Here is a 20,891-nt window from a genome sequence, read left to right as displayed (position 1 = left end):
CTGCTTTCTTGAGTGTGGAGGGCATGGTGGAAAACATAAGGAAGTGAACATCAGAGTGTGACACTGTTATCCTTAATTGTAGCTGTCCATTAACTTCTACGCTCTTCTCGCTTAAGTATATAAAACATGAAATGATTTCTTAGTGTCCTTGGAAAACCTCATACGGATAAATGCTAGAAGTGATAATGATGCCACATCAAACCAAGACACAAGAGAACTTAGGCCTTGAGTAGAGAAAGCCGGATGATTTCCCCCTGTTTGGGGGGAAATAAAAGACTTTTAAAGGGACTCAGATTGTTAGAATTGTATTGAGATTGCATGACAGTTTTGAAAGTGTAAGGGCAAACTTGAGTAGTAGAATTGTTTAAAGGGATCGGCTCTCCCTCCTGGAGGACCATATCTCTCGAAGAGTGTTGTCAGTTTGTATCACTTGCTCTGTACCTTCCTCTGACTGTCAGGCAGACCTAGGAATAAGCTGGAATCGGGCTGGCTGTCGCGAGGGGCCTTCTGCCTATGGGTAAAAGACACCATGGATGCTCACCTCTCTGGACTTCCTGCAGAGAAACCCATTCTCCCCAGCCTACTGGGGCTGAGGACCTAGATTTTATTTGTAGTTTCCTCGGCCCAAAGGGTCTCCAGTGCCCTTATTAATGAGCTAGGTCTTAAACCCTGAACTCCCTAAATTTCTTCACATGCATGTAAGTTACTATATCAGTTTTTTTTCTCTCTTTCACATTAAAAAAAGTTAAAACTGTCAAGAAATAAGAAAATGTGTCATATCTAAGCAGTAAAGTCTAAATATGGTTTTTAAAAATCCTAATCCTAATCTTAATTAGTTTTCTCCAAATTATAGACCCCACCAGAAAGATGTCTTTAGTGTCTCAGTCATATGCCAAAATGGAAATGTCTGGAGAAGGCAATGTATTTTATGATATTCCTCCCTAGGTTGCAAATGGAACTCATATTTCATAAGCAAAGCTAGAGGCAAGCTATCACCACTTGCATGTGCAAATGTGACTTTTCCATGCCACCCAAAGGCAACAGAAAAAAAGAAGAGGAGATGAAATAAACCTGATTCTCAGCTAACATACTGACTGCAGTGATGCCTGCAACAATGAAAGGATTATACAAACTGCAGTCAGAAATGGTGTATCGATAGCTGGAATCCACAGTCGTGTAATAGTGAGATTAGCTCGTGACCATGGCTACACGTGAGCAGTGTAGACGTCCACGGCCACCCTGAGACTTGGAGAAGTCAATGCTCTGACTTAACCTCATACAGAGAAGGGAAAGGATGTCAACAACTTAGTGAGACATTGCCTAACATTGCTACTCTCGCCAGCTGTTTACACCATTAACCTCACTGTTCGCTGATTATCTTGGGACCTCAGTCAAAGTGATGAGAACTTTAGTCCTTCACATTTCCTCAAATCTGAACCAGAGTAAATCCTGGGGATTAAGAAGCACCTCATGCAAATATTATCTATTTTGCTAACTTGGTATCAGGGATGGAAATAAAAACATAAATTTGATGCTTTAATTTATGAACGAGGGCAATGGGTCAAGCTAGATATTTCATTATTTGTGATAATTAATAATAAGTGGAAGAAACTCTAAACCTTGTTGCTCATTTAGGGCTGATCAAAAGTAGAGACTACACACACACACACACACACACACACACACACACACACGTTAAAATAAGAAGCCAGAAACAATTTTCAAGCTGTGAATTACCCTCTGTATTTGTTTTGTTTTGTTTTCTTCCTTTTTAAAAGAAATCTAAGGTAAAAATAACCGTAACTTTAGGTGTCAGGAAAAAAGGCTTTAATATAAGAACCTAGACTCACCCTATAAAACAACAGGAGAGTGGTTAAGAATTAGTGTATCTTCCTAACGAAATCTTACTTAGCCATGATATACAATAAACCATCGTATTTAGAGTGATTTAATACTTAAGATAGGAAGATACTATGATATAAAGTTAAGTGGACATTAAAACTAAAAATAATATGGTCTCACATTGTAAAACAATGCATTAAAGGATCCAAATACATCAACCTGCTTAATTGAACCCTCCGTGTGGTAACATAATGGGTGATTTGACTTGTTTAACAATACTAAAAGTATTTTACTTCCAAGTGTATTGTCATATATACATATTGTTATTCATATATAAGATATTTTATAATCAAAGTAATACACATTTAAATTTTGATGATATTCATACCTTTGTATGCAAGCATGTATACAGTTATATTTTTCAACAAAATATAAGGCTAATGAACATAGATCTAAAATATGATGTAACCTCATAAATAATCAGACAAATGTTACTTTAAAAAGTGCTATGATAACCATCTGATGGGTAGAATATTAAGGCTGATGATTTCAAGTTTAGACAGAGATACGGGGATACAGAAATTCATACAATTGCTAGTTCAAGTATAATTTGGTAAAATCATTTTGGAGAGAAAGTTGATAATACTTGGGAAAGTTGAAAATATAACAATTCCACTTTTAGGAATATATTCTAGGAAAGTGATCCCACACATGCAGAATGAAAACTTGGAAATTCCAAATTGTACCTCATTAAGAGAGTAAGTGAATAATGTATAATAAATTCATACAAAGGAAAGCACTTAAAATGAAAGAATTGGATCTTCGTAGAAAAATGAATAAATTTTGAAAACAATATTGATTGTAAAAACAGGTTTCAAGAAGATATTTACATCATGATAGCATTTATATTAAACTTTAAAAAAAATACTACACATTTTTATAGATACCAACAAAAAATATGGGCAAAGACAAAAATCAACATAAGAATGGAGTCTACATCTAGGAAAGGAGGGAACGGAGTGGAAAAAAATAAATCTACAAAGAACTGACTGCATTAAAAAGCCGAGATAATCGCCCTAAGAATTCAGTCTTTATTTTGTCTGAGCTAAAACTGTGTGGGCATCTGGTATACTACTCTCTCTGCTTTTCTGTAGGTTTGAGATAGTTTGTAATAAAATATATATTCATACAATGAAACTTTAAAAGTTTACAGTTAAAACTAATCCAGTATTCATTTTTAATATCAGTTTACCTTTCTTCAATGTTTACGGGGATAGTTTAGTGCCATATATCACAAGAGCATTATACTGGTTAGGTCACATATGCGAAGAATCTGTTTACAGTAAGTGCTATAAAATGACACGCCGTTCCTATTCATATATAAATTCATCCAAAATGTTTCGTCGTGTTTCCCTTTGTTTTCTGAATGAGAAACGTAACAGGTGCAGGTGCATGCAGTTACAGGCCTTGCAGTCTTGTGAAGCTAACATCTAACAGCGCGCTGTGAAGCTTACCGTCGGCGCTCGGAAATGTGCCTTTTATAAAGGACTTCCTTTACCAGGACTCTCCTCGCCTGGTCTGTGACCTTTCAACAACTGGACTGAAGCTAAATCTGTCTGCTTCACAGAGAGCAAGTCAACCGAGTGTGATGATGATAAAAGAAAAGAAAATCATTTGATAGTGATATCATAGTTTCCTGAATTACTTCGGATTTTAAAACAAGATAATACCCCAGACAGTCCAGTAAATGCATTATTGTGAGTACTGGCATCATTATATCTCCCTTTTGACTTAAGAATGTTATTTTAAAGGCAGAAGTACATTATAAAAACTGCTTTTGACGGAGGCCTTTCCCAAAATAGTCAGTTATAAAGATCTGAAAGGTAATCATTTTCCAACTCCTGTACATAATCAATTTCTCAAAGAAAATGCTCTCACTTCATTTCTTGTTATGTAAACATTATCAGTACATTTGCTTATGCTTATATCAACTGGGAATCTTGCTTGTTTCAGGCTGGCACTATCCCCAAAGTTACTTGCAAAATACAAAAGTTTTATAGAAAAGAGACTTGAAACTTGGAGAAATTTAGCTCTTTGCACAAGGATTCTATAGCTGTAAGTGGCCCGCAGGGAATCAGCATCCAACATGGTTGAGCAGGATGGCCATTGTCTTAACTTATATTCTGTTAAGAAGAGCTGGTTCCAGGAGACCAAGGTCCGGCACAGCCTGTGTTCATCTGCCTTGTCTGTACTTCTGGTCCTAGAGAGTCCAAAATCAACTGATGTACTCTTGGTAGAGTACAGTTGGGTGGACCATCTCTCTCTAATCTCTATGTGGGCCTATAAATAGATAAAAGAAAAAAAGACCACTGACCAGTGACCTGACCATCTCTCCAGTCATGATGAATCTGTGAGACTGCATTTCTTCTAGTTTTGTTATCATAACACAATTTACAACACATATTCTGTCATTGCTATGGAACCACTATTTGATAGAGAGTGCAATAATAGATTGATAGAAAGATAGATGTAGATATTAAGTTTTATCTAATTATATATGCATGCATTTACATTATCTATCTATCTACCTATGATATCAACCACATTTATGTGTTAACCAGGCCCAATAGATATTATAAATGCATATCTCTTCTAAAATCTAAAATCTAAGGCTGTTTTATTAGTTTTGCTAAAGCTGCATTTTCTAAGCAATTGTATTTAAGAAAATAAATTGTTATTCTTCCTTTATATCATATCTGTACCAATCTACGCTACACTACTTGCTTTACAAGTCCACGATCACCATTATTTTCCTAATGCATGTGAACAGACCATATAAATAGCCATTGCTATTGTGAAAGATCACATACAAAAGGAGAATTGTGAGAAAACTATTATCTTTAAAAAATATACTTTGAAACCAAGGATTTTAGCTCACACTGGTTTCTTTGTGCCATGGCATATTCTAAAGACCTTATATTTTGAAATGATGAATGTATCATATACTGAGATAGTTTGCTAAAAGTTGTTACTTTAGCCTTGCTTTAAAAAATCATATTCAAATAGTAACAGATATTATAAGGTCTCTTCCACAGTATCTGTTCTCAAGCGCCTTCTTCTATAACTTTCACTACTTAAAAGCTAGAATCTAAATACCATTTCTAGTCACCCTCTAGGGCAGGGCTGGCCACTTGATTAAACTCTGCTCCAGAATTTGTAAATGGAAGTTTGCTGGGAGGAAAATCCTTTTGCAGATAGAAAGTCCAGTAGAGGGAGAGACTTCAGGCCCTCCCACACCTACTCCATCAGTATCCCTGGAGGTTTGGCAGGAAACATGAGGACTAGAGCAGGAAGACAGGAGAAGTCTGGCTCTGAAATGATATTCTTAACTAGCTGCACCTTCTTTGGTCTGCCTCCTTAAGGCTTCCCGTTAGAAGAGAGAGAATAAGCTCATGTATTTGTGAAGGACCAGCCATCTCCTGCAACAAAGGAACCATAGCTCTCTGCCACATGGTGTTTTATCCTCTTTCATCTGGTTGGGAGTTGAGCCTAACACAGTCTCAGTAGCAATGGGCTCAGGTGGAAGAGGTAGGGCAAACATTTCAAGGCTTCGCTTCTTTCCTTCTCTTCCTTTTACTCTATCTTCTTCCTTCACTTCTCAGGGAAATGGACTCTTCATTTTTTCCCTTTTTTTAACAACATTGACACATCTTAATCTTCTCAATCTTCCCATTAAAACCTAGGTGGAAGTTACCAAAAATGTCACTCTCAATTCTTTCTAACTTGGAAAAATTAAAGGTGTGGAGGGAAAGAAATAGCGAGAGAGGAAGGGCAAACTCTGTTTCTTATACCACAAATATGAAGACACACATTTTATGATGCACTTCAATAAAGAAATGAAACTTTCAAAACATCTGCAAAATAAATGCAAATAATTATCATTGCTTTCGAACACATTCATGTTTAACTAAAAAGCATATTATCATTCACTTTATAATTGGTTTTTTCTTTTTTAAAAAAAATAATGAGAAAAATGTCAGGCATCTAAAAATCTCAAACTTTCCACTGAAATAGAAGTATTATGTTTTTATTTAACAACTTTTGCTTTATATCTCTTTCTATTTTTAAATCAATAAAGTATGCTGCATAGGGATAGATGGGCTGAGATATACACACAGACAGCACCAGAGCAACCCTGTGAATTAGATATCAACTCTCTTCTCAAAGTCTTTGAGTAAGTATATTCCTAGCTCTCAGAGTAAAAGCTAAAAACCTACAAGGCCCATCATAATCTTCTCTCTCCCCCCTCCCAGGGCCCCCCCTTAACTCAGCAATTTCATCTGCTCCTACTGTACTCCCCCAGGTCAGGACACTGATCATGACCTTTTACTTAAGCACATCCAGGTCAGTCCTACTCCGTGCATTGGTCCTGAGCTGTACTCATCCTGTCACTCTTCATCCACACTTCCTCACCTCCTTCAAGTCCTACTTCAAGTGCTCCATTCTGAATGAAGCACCTCCAACCACCCTACTTTAAATTTCAATATCCTTCCACACTCTTTAGGATGCCTAACCTCCTAGGAGCTTTCATTGTTTCCCTATAGAACTTATATGTGTTTGTGGATCAGTCCTGCTGTTTTCCATCAAAGCAAGATGACTCAGACTCACAAATGTCTCCACTGGAGAAAAAATTATATGGCCGTCCTCCTTATAACCAATACAATTGACTTATTGTTGAAATATAAAGTGTTTTTCTTCAAATAAAGTCAAAAATGAAAACTCCTAAATGACATAAGTATTGAGTGATAATCATGTGTGCATATCACTAAATTTTAATTGAATAAAATCACCCAAAAACAGGGAATCCTAGGCAACAATCATGTCTTTCTCTGTCACTTAGCCTTTTACCTGCAGTTCATTTAGGGATAATTACAGGACAATTATCCACCTGCATCAAATTTGAGGCTCCTGCCTAATGTTTACCAGAAGATTTTACAAAGGATATTCAACTCATGATGGATGGCATAGTAATTATCAAACATTTCAATCTTGTTCAAAATAAATAAAAGCCCAAATAAACAAACATCCAAAAAATGGAGTCAGTTCCTGCTAACTACAGGTAAATGGAAAAGTCTTGGCACAAACAATGCACTTCAATTAACAAAAGATAATTTTTAAAAAGGTCTTCAAATATACTTAAAACCAATCATAATTTCTATTTTTATTCTGCAACTCCAGTGTCTATGAAATTATTAAGCTGGAAAAAAAATCAATTAAGAATTTAGCTAACAGAATATTACAGAATTCTCTAAACAAATCTGTGTAGTATTATATATAAAACTCTCCTAAAATGCAAATTTAATATATACCTAATAACCCAAGGATGTCATTACTCACAGTCCAAAAATAGACTGGGATGGAAAAACTTTAATAACACTTGTTATGACTCCAGGAGGGCTCACGCCAAGGAGTACTTACTTCCCAGAACTTCTGCTGCCAGTGTTCTTGTCCCCGCAGTGAGCCACAGCCACCCCCTGCCTCTGGAGGAGACCCTCCAAGACTAGCAGAAAGGGATTGAAAAGATGACCGTCACAAATCACCATCAGTCCTAGGATATTGTGACACATGTCAAAAAATGTGTGAGTCTTCTTCCATTGTTGAAAACATTCCAGAAATTGCACATCAAATCCTTCATGGTGAATTTGAGGATATTTGTTTTTGAAGCTTTCACTATTATTATCCTCCCTGGAAGAGGAAATTGTAAAGTTGCTGCACCCTTTATTCAAATGAGAGTGGCAATATCATTTAAAACTATATGCTGAATCCTGCAGCCCGTGGAACGAAAACCACATTCACAGAAAGATAGACAAAATGAAAAGGCAGAGGGCTATGCACCAGATGAAGGAACAAGATAAAACCCCAGAAAAACAATTAAATGAAGTGGAGATAAGCAACCTTCCAGAAAAAGAATTCAGAATAATGATAGTGAAGATGATCCAGGACCTCAGAAAAAGAATGGAGGCAAAGATCGAGAAGATGCAAGAAATGTTTAACAAAGACCAAGAAGAATTAAAGAGCAAACACTTAGAAGAATTAAAGAACAAACAGAGTTGAACAATACAATAACTAAAATGAAAAACAGACTAGAAGGAATCAATAGCAGAATAACTGAGGCAGAAAAACAGATAAGTGACGTGGAAGACAGAAGGGTAGAATTCACTGCTGCTGAACAGAATAAAGAGAAAAGAATGAAAAGAAATGAAGACTGCCTAAGAGACCTCTGGGACAACATTAAACACACCAGCATTCACACTATAGTGGTCCCAGAAGGAGAAGAGAGAGAGAAAGGACCTGAGAAAATATTTGAAGAGATTATAGTCGAAAACTTCCCTAACATGGGAAAGGAAATAGCCAACCAATTCCAGGAAGCACAGAGAGTCCCAGACAAGATAAACACAAGGAGAAACAAACCAAGATACACAGTAAACAAATTGACAAAAATGAAAGACAAAGAAAAATTATTAAAGCAACAAGGGAAAAATGAGAAATAACACACAAGGGAAACCCATAAGGTTAACAGCTGATTTCTCAGCAGAAACACTACAAGCTAGAAGGGAGTGGCATGATATACTTAAAGTGATGAAAGGGAAGAACATACAACCAAGATTACTCTACCCAGCAAGGAAATCATTCAGATTCGATGGAGAAATCAAAAGCTTAATGGACAAGCAAAAGCTAAGAGAATTCAGCACCACCAAACCAGCTCTACAACAAATGCTAAAGGAACTTCTCTAAGTGAGAAACACAAGAGAAGAAAAGGACCTACAAAAACAAACCCAAAACAATTAAGAAAATAGAAATAGGAACATACATATCGATAATTACCTTAAATGTGAATGGATTAAATGCTCCAACCAAAAGACACAGGATCGCTGAATGGATACAAAAACAAGACTCATATATATGCTGTCTACAGGAGACCCACTTCAGACCTAGGGACACATACAGACTGAAAGTGGGGGGATGGAAAAAGATATTCCATGCAAATGGAAATCAAAAGAAAGCTGGAGTAGCAATACTCATATCAGATAAAATAGACTTTAAAATAAAGAATGTTACAAGAGACAAGGAAGGACACTACATAATGATCACGGGATCAATCCAAGAAGAAGATATAACAATTATAAATACATATGCACCCAACATAGGAGCAACTCAATACATAAGGCAAATGCTAACAGCTATAAAAGAGGAAATCGACAGTAACACAATAATAGTGGCATACTTTAACACCTCACTTAACACCAGTGGCTAGATCATCCAGACAGAAAATTAATAAGGAAACAGAAGCTTTAAATGATACAATAGACCAGATAGATTTCATTCATATTTATAGAACATTCCATCTGAAAACAGCAGATTACATTTTCTTCTCAAGTGCGAACGGAACATTCTCCAGGATAGATCACATCTTGGGTCACAAATCAAGCCTCAGTAAATTTAAGAAAATTGAAATCATATCAAGTATCTTTTCCAACCACAACACTATGAGGTTAGAAATCAATTACAGGGAAAGAAACGTAAAAAACACAAACACATGGAGGCTAAACAATGTGTTACTAAACAACCAAGAGATCACTGAAGAAATGAAAGAGGAAATCAAAAAATACCTAGAGACAAATGACGATGAAAACACGATGATCCAAAACCTATGGGATGCAGCAAAAGCAGTTCTAAGAGGGAAGTTTATAGCAATACAATCCTACCTCAAGAAACAAGAAACATCTCAAATAAACAATCTAAACTTACACCTAAAGCAACTAGAGAAAGAAGAACAAACAAAACCCAAAGTTAGTAGAAGGAAAGAAATCATAAAGATCAGAGCAAAAATAAATGAAATAGACACAAAGAAAATAATAGCAAAGATCAATAAAACTAAAAGCTGGTTCTTTAAGAAGATAAACAAAACTGATAAACCTATAGCCAGACTCATCAAGGAAAAGAGGGAGATGACGCAAATCAATAAAATTAGAAATGAAAAAGAAGTTACAATGGACACCACAGAAATACAAAGTATCATAAGAGACTACTACAAGCAACTCTATGCCAATATAATGGACAACCTGGAGGAAATGGACAAATTCTTAGAAAGGTATAACCTTCCAAGACTGAACCAGGAAGAAATAGAATATATGAACACACCTATCACAAGTAAGGAAATTGAAACTGTGATTAAAAATCTTCCAACAAACAAAAGTCCAGGACAAGATGGCTTCACAGGCGAATTTTATCAAACATTTAGAGAAGAGCTAACACCCATCCTTCTCAAACTCTTCCAAAAAGTTGCAGAGGAAGAAAAACTCCCAAATTCATTCTACAAGGGCACCATCACCCTGATACCAAAACCAGACAAAGATACTACAAAAAAAGAAAATTACAGACCAATATCACTGATGATAGATGCAAAAATCCTAAACAAAACACTAGAAAACAGAATCAAAAACACATTAAAAGGATCATACACCATGACCAAGTGGGATTCATCCCAGGGATACAAGGATTCTTCAACATATGCAAATCAATCAATGTGATATACCATATTAACAAATGGAAGAATAAAAACCATATGATCATCTCAATAGATGCAGAAAAAGCTTTTGACAAAATTCAACACCCATTTATGATAAAAACTCTCCAGAAAGTGGGCATAGAGGGAACCTATCCCAACATAATAAAGGCCATATATGACAAACCCACAGGAAACATCTTCTCAATGGTGAAAAACTGACAGCATTTCCTCTAAGATCAGGAACAAGACAAGGGTGTCCACTCTTGCCACTGTTATTCAACATACTTTTGGAAGTCTTAGCCACTGCAATCAGAGAAGAAATAAAAGGAATACAAATTGGAAAAGAAGTAAAACTGTCACTTTTTGCAGATGACATGATACTATACATAGAGAATCCTAAAGATGCCACCAGAAAACTACTAGAGCTAATCAATGAATTTGGTAAAGTTGCAGGATACAAAATTAATGCACAGAAATCACTTGCATTCCTATACACTAACGATGAAAAATCTGAAAGAGAAATTAAGGAAACACTCCCATTTACTATTGCAACAAAAAGAATAAAATACATAGGAATAAATCTACTTAAGGAGGCAAAGACCTGTACTCAGAAAACCATAAGACACTGATGAAAGAAATCAAAGATGACACCAACAGATGGAGAGATATACCGTGTTCTCAGATTGGAAGAATCAATACTGTGAAAATGACTATAGTACCCAAGGCAATCTACAGATTCAATGCAATCCCTATCAAATTCCAATGGCATTTTTTACAGAACTAGAACAAAAAAATCTTAAAATTTGTATGGAGACACAAAAGACCCCAAATAGCCAAAGCAATCTTGAGGGAAAAAAACGGAGCTGGAGGAATCAGACTCCCTGACTTCAGACTATACTAGAAAGCTCTAGTAATCAGGACTATATGGTACTGACACAAAAAAAGAAATATAGATCAATGGAACAGGATAGAAAGCCCAGAGATAAACCCATGCACCTATGGTCAACTAATCTATGACAAAGGAGGCAAGCATATACAATGGAGAAAAGACAGTCTCTTCAATAAGTGGTGCTGGGAAAACTGGACAGCTACATGTAAAAGAATGAAGTTAGAACACTCTCTAACACCACACACAAAAATAAACTTAAAATGGATTAAAGACCTAAATGTAAGACTGGACACTATAAAACTCTTAGAGGAAAATTTAGGAAAAACACTCTTTGACATAAATCACAGAAAGATCTTTTTTGACCCACCTCCTAGGGTAATGGAAATAAAAAGAAAAATAAACAAATGGGACCTAATGAAACTTAAAAACTTTTGCACAGCAAAGGAAACTATAAACAAGACAAAAGACAACCCTCAGAATGGGAGAAAATATTTGCAAACGAATCAATGGACAAAGGATTAATCTCCAAAATATATAAACAGCTCATGCAGCTCAAAATTAAAAAAACAAACAACCCAATCCAAAAATGGGCAGAAGACCTAAATAGACATTTCTCCAAAGAAGATATACAGATGGCCAAAAGGCACATGAAAAGCTGCTCAACGTTACTAATTATTAGAGAAATGCAAATCAAAACTACAATGAGGTATCACCTCACACCAGTTAGAATGGGCATCATCAGAAAAATCTACAAACAACAAATGCTGGAGAGGGTGTGGAGAAAAGGGAACCCTCTTGCACCCTTGGTGGGAATGTAAATGGATACAGCCACTACGGAGAACAGTTCCTTAAAAAACTAAAAATAGAATTACCATATGACCCAGCAACACCACTACTGGGTATATACCCAGAGAAAACCATAATTCAAAAAGACACATGCACCCCAATGTTCATTGCAGCACTATTTACAATAGCCAGGTCATGGAAGCAACGTAAATGCCCATCGACAGACGAATGGATAAAGAAGATGTGGTACATATATACAATGGAATATTACTCAGCCATAAAAAGGAACGAAATCGGGGAATTTGTGGAGACGTGGATGGACCTAGAGACTGTCATAGAGACTGAAGTAAGTCAGAAAAACAAATCTCGCATATTAACGCATATATGTTGAATCTAGAAAAATGGTACAGATGAACCGGTTGACAAGGCAGAAATAGAGACACAGATGTACAGAACAAACGTATGGACAGCAAGGGGGGAAAGCGGTTTGGTGGGTGGGGGTGGGATGAATTGGGAGATTGGGATTGACATGTATGAACTGATGTGTATAAAACAGATAACTAATAAGAACCTGCTGTATAAAAAATAAATAAAATAAAATTCAAGAAAAATGAACACTTTAATTATCTGCCTTAATTATTTTCCACACTTATTCTCTAATAAGGTATTTCACATATTTGCCTTATGTCTACCCAGTTATTCTTACATATATGCATTTCTTGTGCCTATAAAATTAACATTGACTTACATTTAAACTTGAAGGATAAAACAGCATCAAATCCATGATATGTGTATAATTACCAAAATTTTAATTTTATATCGATGTGTATTATTTACAAGAGAATATTAAATAATACTATTTAGCTTGGTGCATGTGTCTGAATTTTTAACAAAGAGAACACATACAAATGATGCTGTTTTGAAAACTCAAATGAAGATTTCATATCCTTGGTTACTGCTGAGCCAACCTCTTTTCTCTTATCAGTGTCTCATAAATCTCACTGAAGAAGGTTTAGTTACATCAATATATTGTTGATTTTTATATGGTCTTTTGGGCTTAGGATAAAGAATAACAAAGTGATATCGATTTAATTCAAGCTAGGTAAATCTTCTATGACCTTGTTGCTCAACTAAGTGTAATGTTCATGACTTCTAGATTAATCTATTGCAGAACAAATCCACATTTGTTCTTAAAATTTGAAGTACAAATGGATAATAAAATGAACTTTATATTCTGGAGGATTAGACTATATATCCTGTTTTATCTCCTATTTACGAATTCTTGTTTATTCATATACATTAGTACCCCATACACAAATTTATTCAATATGAATGTCAATTAATTTCAAGTTTTTCAAGGAATAAGTTGATATAGACCTGAAACAAGGTCATCAGTAGTGGATGCAGAACGGAATTGGAGCAGTAAATGGTAAATGTAGAGATAAGGAAGAAAATGCAAAATATATTGAAGAATTGACTTGGTGAAACATGGTGCACAAAAAAATTGGAACAGGGAGTAGATAAGAAAAACAGAGACTTATAGTTTGAATGAGGATGTTGGTGATGATTAAACTCACTGAGATAGAGAACACAGGCAGTGGAATAAATATGAAGAAAAATAAGTTCGGTTTTAGCTTGAAAGTAAGGTGCACAGCTTGGGGTAGAATTGTGCACATTTGAAACTACAGTGTGGTTGGTGACTTCTGTCTCTTTTGTGTCAAATCCTTAGTTCATTCCCTACATTTAGTATAATTTTCTGTCAACAAGGAATACTCATTTGTTCATAGCAAAGAGCAATACTAACAGAAGTATACAGATGTATAAAAAGGAAAATAATTAAATATGACAATATTAGCATCTATTCAATGAATGCTTTGATGTCTATCATCTCAGTAAAAGCTGAATGATTTATATAAAATAACTCCAATACATCTGAATACTTTTAGAGCTAAAATAAAGTTTTTTTAACGTTGGTCAAATTTAGCCTAATAAATATATTACATAAATACTTCTGATGTTATAGAAGAGACTCTCGTATGCTATAGGAATAACAACTTGTAAATGTGTGCCACAACAGGTATACTATATGAATAAGAAAACATGTCTTTCAGTAACTGCCCATCTCCTGAAGCCAGTGCTTTTAGCTCTAAATAGATATCTCCTCCTTCCAAAAGCACAAATGAGCATTTCCCCTGGACTCAAGTTTCTGATTCCTCACTGGGATAGCAGTTTTGTCTGTCCTTCATTCACTAAAGGGACTGCACTTTGAACTACTGATAAAGGGGGACTTGCTCATTCCTATTCTGACCTAGGATTTCTCTGGCCCCTTCTCTACCCAACCCCTCAAGGTAAGGTACTTAGTGCTTCTTATAGCTCGTGCAATTAGTAGTCTCCACTATTACTGTTAGATTTTTTGGGTGTTTATTAAGGGTCTGGAAGATAATAAATATTCAAACAACTTACAACTACCAAATACTATACGACCTTGGGGAATCTACTCTCTTACACCCTGGCCTGTATCCAGGAAACTGACTGCTACGGACCAATTCAGTGGAATTACTTACCCTCTGGCTTCTGGTTGGTTTGGCCAATGGGGAACCCCAAAAGAGATCAAAGTTGTCTCCACAGGCTGCCTGAATCCCTTAAGCAATGGTTACCTCTTCAGCCATGGTCACTTCCAGGAATCTCTTTCAGCTTTTATTAATGGCTCCCTCTTCACCCCTTTGATCATACTGTGGCATTAAGCTTCACTGTTACCAAGTCCAAGGTACTGAAAATCCTTTCTGTTTCCCAATACCCTACTCATACTTAAATATTACTTTATCAAACTATCTCCAGTTTCTCAGTTTGTATTTGCCATCTTTTTTTTTAACTGGACCATGATGGATACAAACAGCTTTCTTTCCTAGTTTTTTCTTTTCCTCTCTTTTCCCTTCTCTTTTTTGTATCCTCTTTCTTTTCTTTATTTCTTTCTTCATTCCTTCCACTTGATTTCTATTTTGTTCCATGGAAGAGAATTGATAGCCAATGGCCAAGAATTACAGAAACTTAAAGTTTATTATTTCAGGAGAAAAGAAAAAATATAATTTTATAAGAATTAGAGATGCCAATTAATGAAACTTGATGCCTTGTAATAGATGGGCTGCCATTTACCAGAGGCATTCATGGTGAAGCTCTATAGCTATGGTCAAGGATAGTGTTACAGGCAATGCGATGACTTAGAGATGGTACTATATCATTGCTTTTAGTTCTAAAATTTTGTGTTTCCCAAACAAGATTGTGTATGAGATTTCTCAAGTGTTTTGAAAATCAAATGCCAAATTGCCCAGCAATAAACCCATACATCTACGATTGGTTGATTTTTGACTATTCAAAAGGGAAGAAATAATCTCTTCAATATTAGGTGTTGGGACAGCTGGATTACCACATGCAAAGAATGGAGTTGCACCCCTTCTGGACACCAAATACAGAAATTAATTAAAAATGGATCAAAGACCTAAGTGTAAGTGCTAAAATGTATATAAAATCTTAAAAGAAACTAAAGGAATAAATCTTCATGACTTCAGATTTGGTAATGAATTTTTAGAAATAACATCAGATGCACAAGAAACAAAATTTAAAACTAGGTAGATTGAAATTCACCAAAATCAAAAACTATTGTGCAACAAGGGTCACTATCAGAAAGGAAAAGACAACCTACAGAATGGGAGAAAATATTTTCAAATCATATACTGTTGAGTCAATTATCCAGTATATATAAAGAATTTTTACAATTCAAAAACAAAATATAAACCACTCAAGTAAAAAATAAGTAAAGAAATTGAATGAACATTTCGCTAAAGAAGATATTTAAGTGGCCAACAAATATATGAAAATATGCTTAACATAATCAATAATTAGAGAAATGTAATCCAAAGTCATAATGAAATATCAATTAAATGAACTTTGATGGCTATCATTTTTCAAAATATTTACAACAGGTATTGGTGAGGATGCAAAGAGATAGGAACCCTCCTGTGTTGTTGGTGGAAATGTAAAATAGAATTGCCAAATGACCGAGCAATTCCACTCCTACTTATATTCCTAAAAGATTTGAAAACAGGTATTTGAACAAAGACTATACATAAATGTACATAGTCACACTATCCCCAATAGCCAAATGGTGAAAACAACCTGAATGTCCATTAAAAGATGAATGGATAAACAAAATGTGATATAATGGCACAATGGAATATCATTCAGCCAAAAAAGGAATGAGTTCTGATACATGCAACCTAGCAAACATTCTGCTAAGTGAAAAAGGCCAGGTACAAAAGGCCACATATTTTATGATTCCATTTATATGAAATATTCAGAATAGTTAAGTCCATAGAGATGGAAATCTGACTAGTTGTCACCAGGAGCTAGGGGAGGCGGAACGTGGACACAGTGATGACTTAATGAGTAGGGAGTTTCCTTCTAGGGTGTTGAAGATGCCTTGGAACTGGATAGAGGTGACGGTTACACACTTTCTGAATGTATTAAATACCACTGAATTCATATTTTAAAATGTTTAATTTTTTGTTATGTGAAGTTTACCTCAATTAAAAAATGGTAATAAATGCCCAATCTATGTAAAGTACAATCAGTTTCTGTTAGTTTTCTATCCTGCTTCTAAACCTTTGTAGACTATGTACTCACAGAGCACATAAATAAAAGGTAATCTTTCTCAAAGGAAATAGACAAGGAAAGGGTCTTTTTGAACATAATAATGATGTCTTCATTCAGATATATAAAGCATAAATTACGTGAATAACTTGAATAACTTACTTGAATAACTTACTAGGATTGGTTGAATAACTTACTAGGATTGGTTCAATAATTATTTTATATTGTACCCCTCGTCTCAGCATACTAAAAGTGTGCATTGAAACATTTGAAGCCTGCAGAAAAGGAAGCCCTGACAGTTTTCTCCTGCAGCCTTTCCTTCAGTTAGGTCTTAATTGTCCCCAACTATGGGCTCAGGTCTAATTAAGCGCTGACCTTGGTCTGGTTCACAAATCAAAGTCATTCTAGAGACTGACTCCAGGATCTACTTGAATTCTTTCAACCTGTCATTTAGACATTCCCTAAGAATCCGTTAGATGCTTTTCTTTTCTTTTTTCTTTTTTTTTCCCCACTGGATGACTTAAGACAATGATGAACAAGACATGGTAAGTGTTCTCAAAGATTCATGGTTTGATGGACGTGAAAGACAAGTAAAATAACGCTGATAAAATGAAATACCTTTTTAAAATACCTGAGGGAGAAGAGAAAACAGAGTGCCCCACTCATTGGTAGGGTATATGGCAAATGCAGAGTTAAGGAAAAGTTCACAGAGGAAACCCATCCTGAAATGATTCTCAGGAGATGTACAAGGGCAGCAGGAACAGTGTGTCACACTTCGACCTGGCTTACTCACTTAGAGCTCTGAGAGGCACCTCTCCTTTCGTTCAGGGCTGATCTTTTTAACTCTTGCCTCTGTACCTGGGCATCTGGTCCTAATATAGACTCCTGAAACCTCACTGGCTTCCTGTTGGGGACTTTACACTTAACCAGACTGTCAGGATCTAGCAGCCCCGTGTAGCCCATCAAGACTCCAGGTGAGACTTGTCTCGGCTTCTCGTCCTGTAGGCAAGTGGGGATTCACCTAGGAAAGGGAGTCATTTCATCCCTTTCAAAGAGAAAAGTCTAGATATTCAACAATTCGTGGCTTCATTTCTTACTATAGACTCCATATCTTTACCAAACAAATAGGAAAGTCCTAAATTACAAGACAAGTGTTTCCATATCTTCAACTACAATGTTCTCAAAACTAAGTCTTTTAATGTGGTTTTGTATTCTTCCTTTGTCTACGTTTTCTACTCCTTTTCTCTCTTTGCAGAAATTACCTGTCATCAAAGCTGAATTCAAATGTTACGTCCTCTATGAGACTTCTATCAAGTATCTTCACCCTACTCAGGACTGTTCCTGTAGTCCCTTATAGACGTTGATCTTTGATCATTGGTCTTATCGTCATTCAATTTATTGCATAAGTATTTGCCCTTCTTACATAGGATAGGAAAAGCATGAGAGCAGGGGTTATTCTCTATTCTTTTGTGCATCCCCCTAATACCTATAACTGTTCCTTGAGCCCATTCATTCTTTTGTTCATTGAACAAATATGAATTATTTTATGTATATGTATGTATCTTCCTGGTAGTGAATTGAACTGAATTAAATTGTAACCTTTAGTGCAGAAAGATATAGATTTTGTTTGTTTACTAAGTTAGTGGGAGACAATATAAATATATAGGGATTTTTCCTCCTTTAAATCCAAAAATAGTATACAACTAAAATTTTGGGCTCAAAGGGGAGAAGCAAGGGCTTTAAAATAAACCTTGTCATTCAACATAATCATACAAAATCACAAAACCCTGTGCTTTTTTATATTGCAATGTTCTTGTTCAAACGTCATTTTAATTCTCAAATCAATTCCATGTGTTAATACGTAGGAATGAAAAGGTCCCATAGGTCGGTCCTTGAGGAGTTACGGTCACATCCTTATTGCTTGAAATTCCAGACTGAGAACTGAAGTGTCCCACAATGCTTTAAATAAAAAAAAAAATCTGATGCAGCTGTGTTTTTGATGCTTAAAAAAAGATCTTGTCATTAGTCGTTTATGTTTAAGACATTTTAGAAAGCTTGCACATCCTCAGGCTTCATGTCCCTGAAGAAAACAAAGGCCAAACGTCAAAACAGCAGCTGCCTAGAGATGGGAGTGCTTACGGCTCTTGTCTTCCTCGGTTGGGCTGAAAATATCTAACATCGAATGCTTTTTCCATGACTAACTACACAGGAGAAGAGGTTAGTAGGCATACACTTCTTATAAAGGTTTTGGCTTTCCAGAGTAAAGTAGGGGAGAAAACATCTCCAAGGCAATCCCCACTAGGAAAAGTAAATTGTGGAATAATTTAAAATTTCCTAATATCAGAGGTAAGGGCAGAAAGTTACAGAACAACAAAAGCAAAAATGAAAATCAGTTGAGTCATTAAGGAAATGGTTCTCTCCAGCGAACACAGGAAAAACATGATGTCCTTTAAATGCAGAATGCTACTCCTTTTTCTATCCACCCTTGGGAAGATACAATATTTGAATGGCTTTCCCACGATGCTAAGGAACTAGGGTTGATTAATTACGACTTTCTCATCTGGTGTTCAGGACTTCTAACACATATTTTTGAGGAACCTGACTATGAACTTTGGATTTCAAAATGGAGTTTGCATTCGGAGACCTTCTTATAGGCAGAGTACAGATCAATGGCTATAATAAGAGTTTTCTATCTGTGATGGGAAAGTTCCTTAAAGTTCGTCTCACTATAAAGAAGGCTTAATGCTTAGAATTTCCATTGTTCTCCGTGGTAAACTTTCAACCTATTTCTTCCTCTTGAATACTCAAGAATTTATGAGCACATAACTTCTTACCCCTCCCATCTAAGGCTACAAGAAATAACAGACAATAGTATCTGAGGAACATGAATAACAACAGTAGAAAAGCACTCAAACTTCTTCTTTCGAATCTCTGATTAGGTGACAATTATATTGAGACTACTCATTTCTTCATAAAACACCGGGGCTGAGTCACAGATGTGCTCTGACATCTGTTTTCTGCCTTCATCTTCAGATCTGATTCCCACCACCCAGTGGGTTTAATCTGCCCTTACCTCTACCATTAAACGAGACAGACATCAGCAGTGATTTCAGAAATTTCTGATACTTCCTGTATTGATGTCGCCTGTCTCAGCTCTGCTTGCCCCATCGTTTTTCTCAACATACAACCATCGTGGTGGTTAGAGAAGAGTCTCCTCCAGTACATGGCATAGCTTTGTTCAACAAATAAAAGGATGCATGGGATCTCCCTGCTTTTTTTTGTTAGTTTGTTTTGTTTTCAGTGGCATCTCCAATACTGTGTCCCCTTTTATGACGCCCACCCTGCCCTTGCTCTCTAGGTAGATTCTGATGCTCTGGGCACCTACAATGCACACAATAGTGTGTGCACTGTTTGTAGACCCAAGCATCAGCAAACCCATGTCATGATGTATTTTAGAGATTGCCAGCTGTCTCCCCCCAGACAGCCTTCCTCCTAAACACCTGAGTGCCCAGGAAGTTATGTTTTCCTGCCTCCTCTGTTTCTAATGTGCTGATGTTACTATGTTCACAACAGTGGAATTTGAGTGATAAGGACTGGATTAATCTCAGAAGCTACACCTTAAGAGGGCAGAGCTGCCTGCTAGCCCTGTTTCCCAGAATATTTCCAAGAGTATTTCTCACCCTAGGTTGTTCACCAATAAAGAAATTACCTTTGAGTTTGAACGGCTGCATTTTGAGGCTTGTTTGTTACAGCAGCTCAGCCTCATTCTAATTAACACACTGTAATTTGTACTATGTAAACCACTACCCTCTATAAAACTGAATTGACTAGAGATGAGCACAGGACATGTTTGAAATCAGCATCCTAGGAAAATTCTTGGGTAGGTGGTATTGTTTTCCTCATCAGACATTGTTGGAAGTGTGGAATACAGATTATTTTATTATTTATAAATACTTATGCGTATGTATTATTGAACTGAGATACTTAATATTTAAGAATGAAAACCGGGACATAGGATACATTATCTGTAAACTATACTGGCTGTTGATATCATTTTAACTCATATTTGACAGAGAGAGAGAGAGAGAGAGAAAATTATATGTGAGACTCGATAACATTTTTAGACAGTGGACTATAAAAAGAAAATGAAAGTAGAAG

The 20,891-nt window shown here is 36.0% G+C and overlaps 1 long non-coding RNA gene across 1 annotated transcript in view; it reads right to left on the bottom strand.

The window, feature by feature from the left end:
- Positions 1–262: 262 nt before the first annotated feature.
- The window catches only part of LOC309616038, a 49,371-nt gene continuing 28,742 nt past the window's right edge, over positions 263–20,891 (bottom strand). Inside the window, exon 2 of the long non-coding RNA XR_014237225.1 lies at positions 263–20,891. This exon is cut by the window's right edge and continues 19,045 nt beyond it. This is a non-coding gene — a long non-coding RNA (uncharacterized lncRNA).

Source organism: Balaenoptera borealis (assembly GCF_965194805.1).
Source record: "Balaenoptera borealis genome assembly, chromosome: 18".
Classification (NCBI taxonomy): Eukaryota; Metazoa; Chordata; class Mammalia; order Artiodactyla; family Balaenopteridae; genus Balaenoptera; species Balaenoptera borealis.
This window is presented reverse-complemented; position numbering and strand designations above follow the sequence as displayed.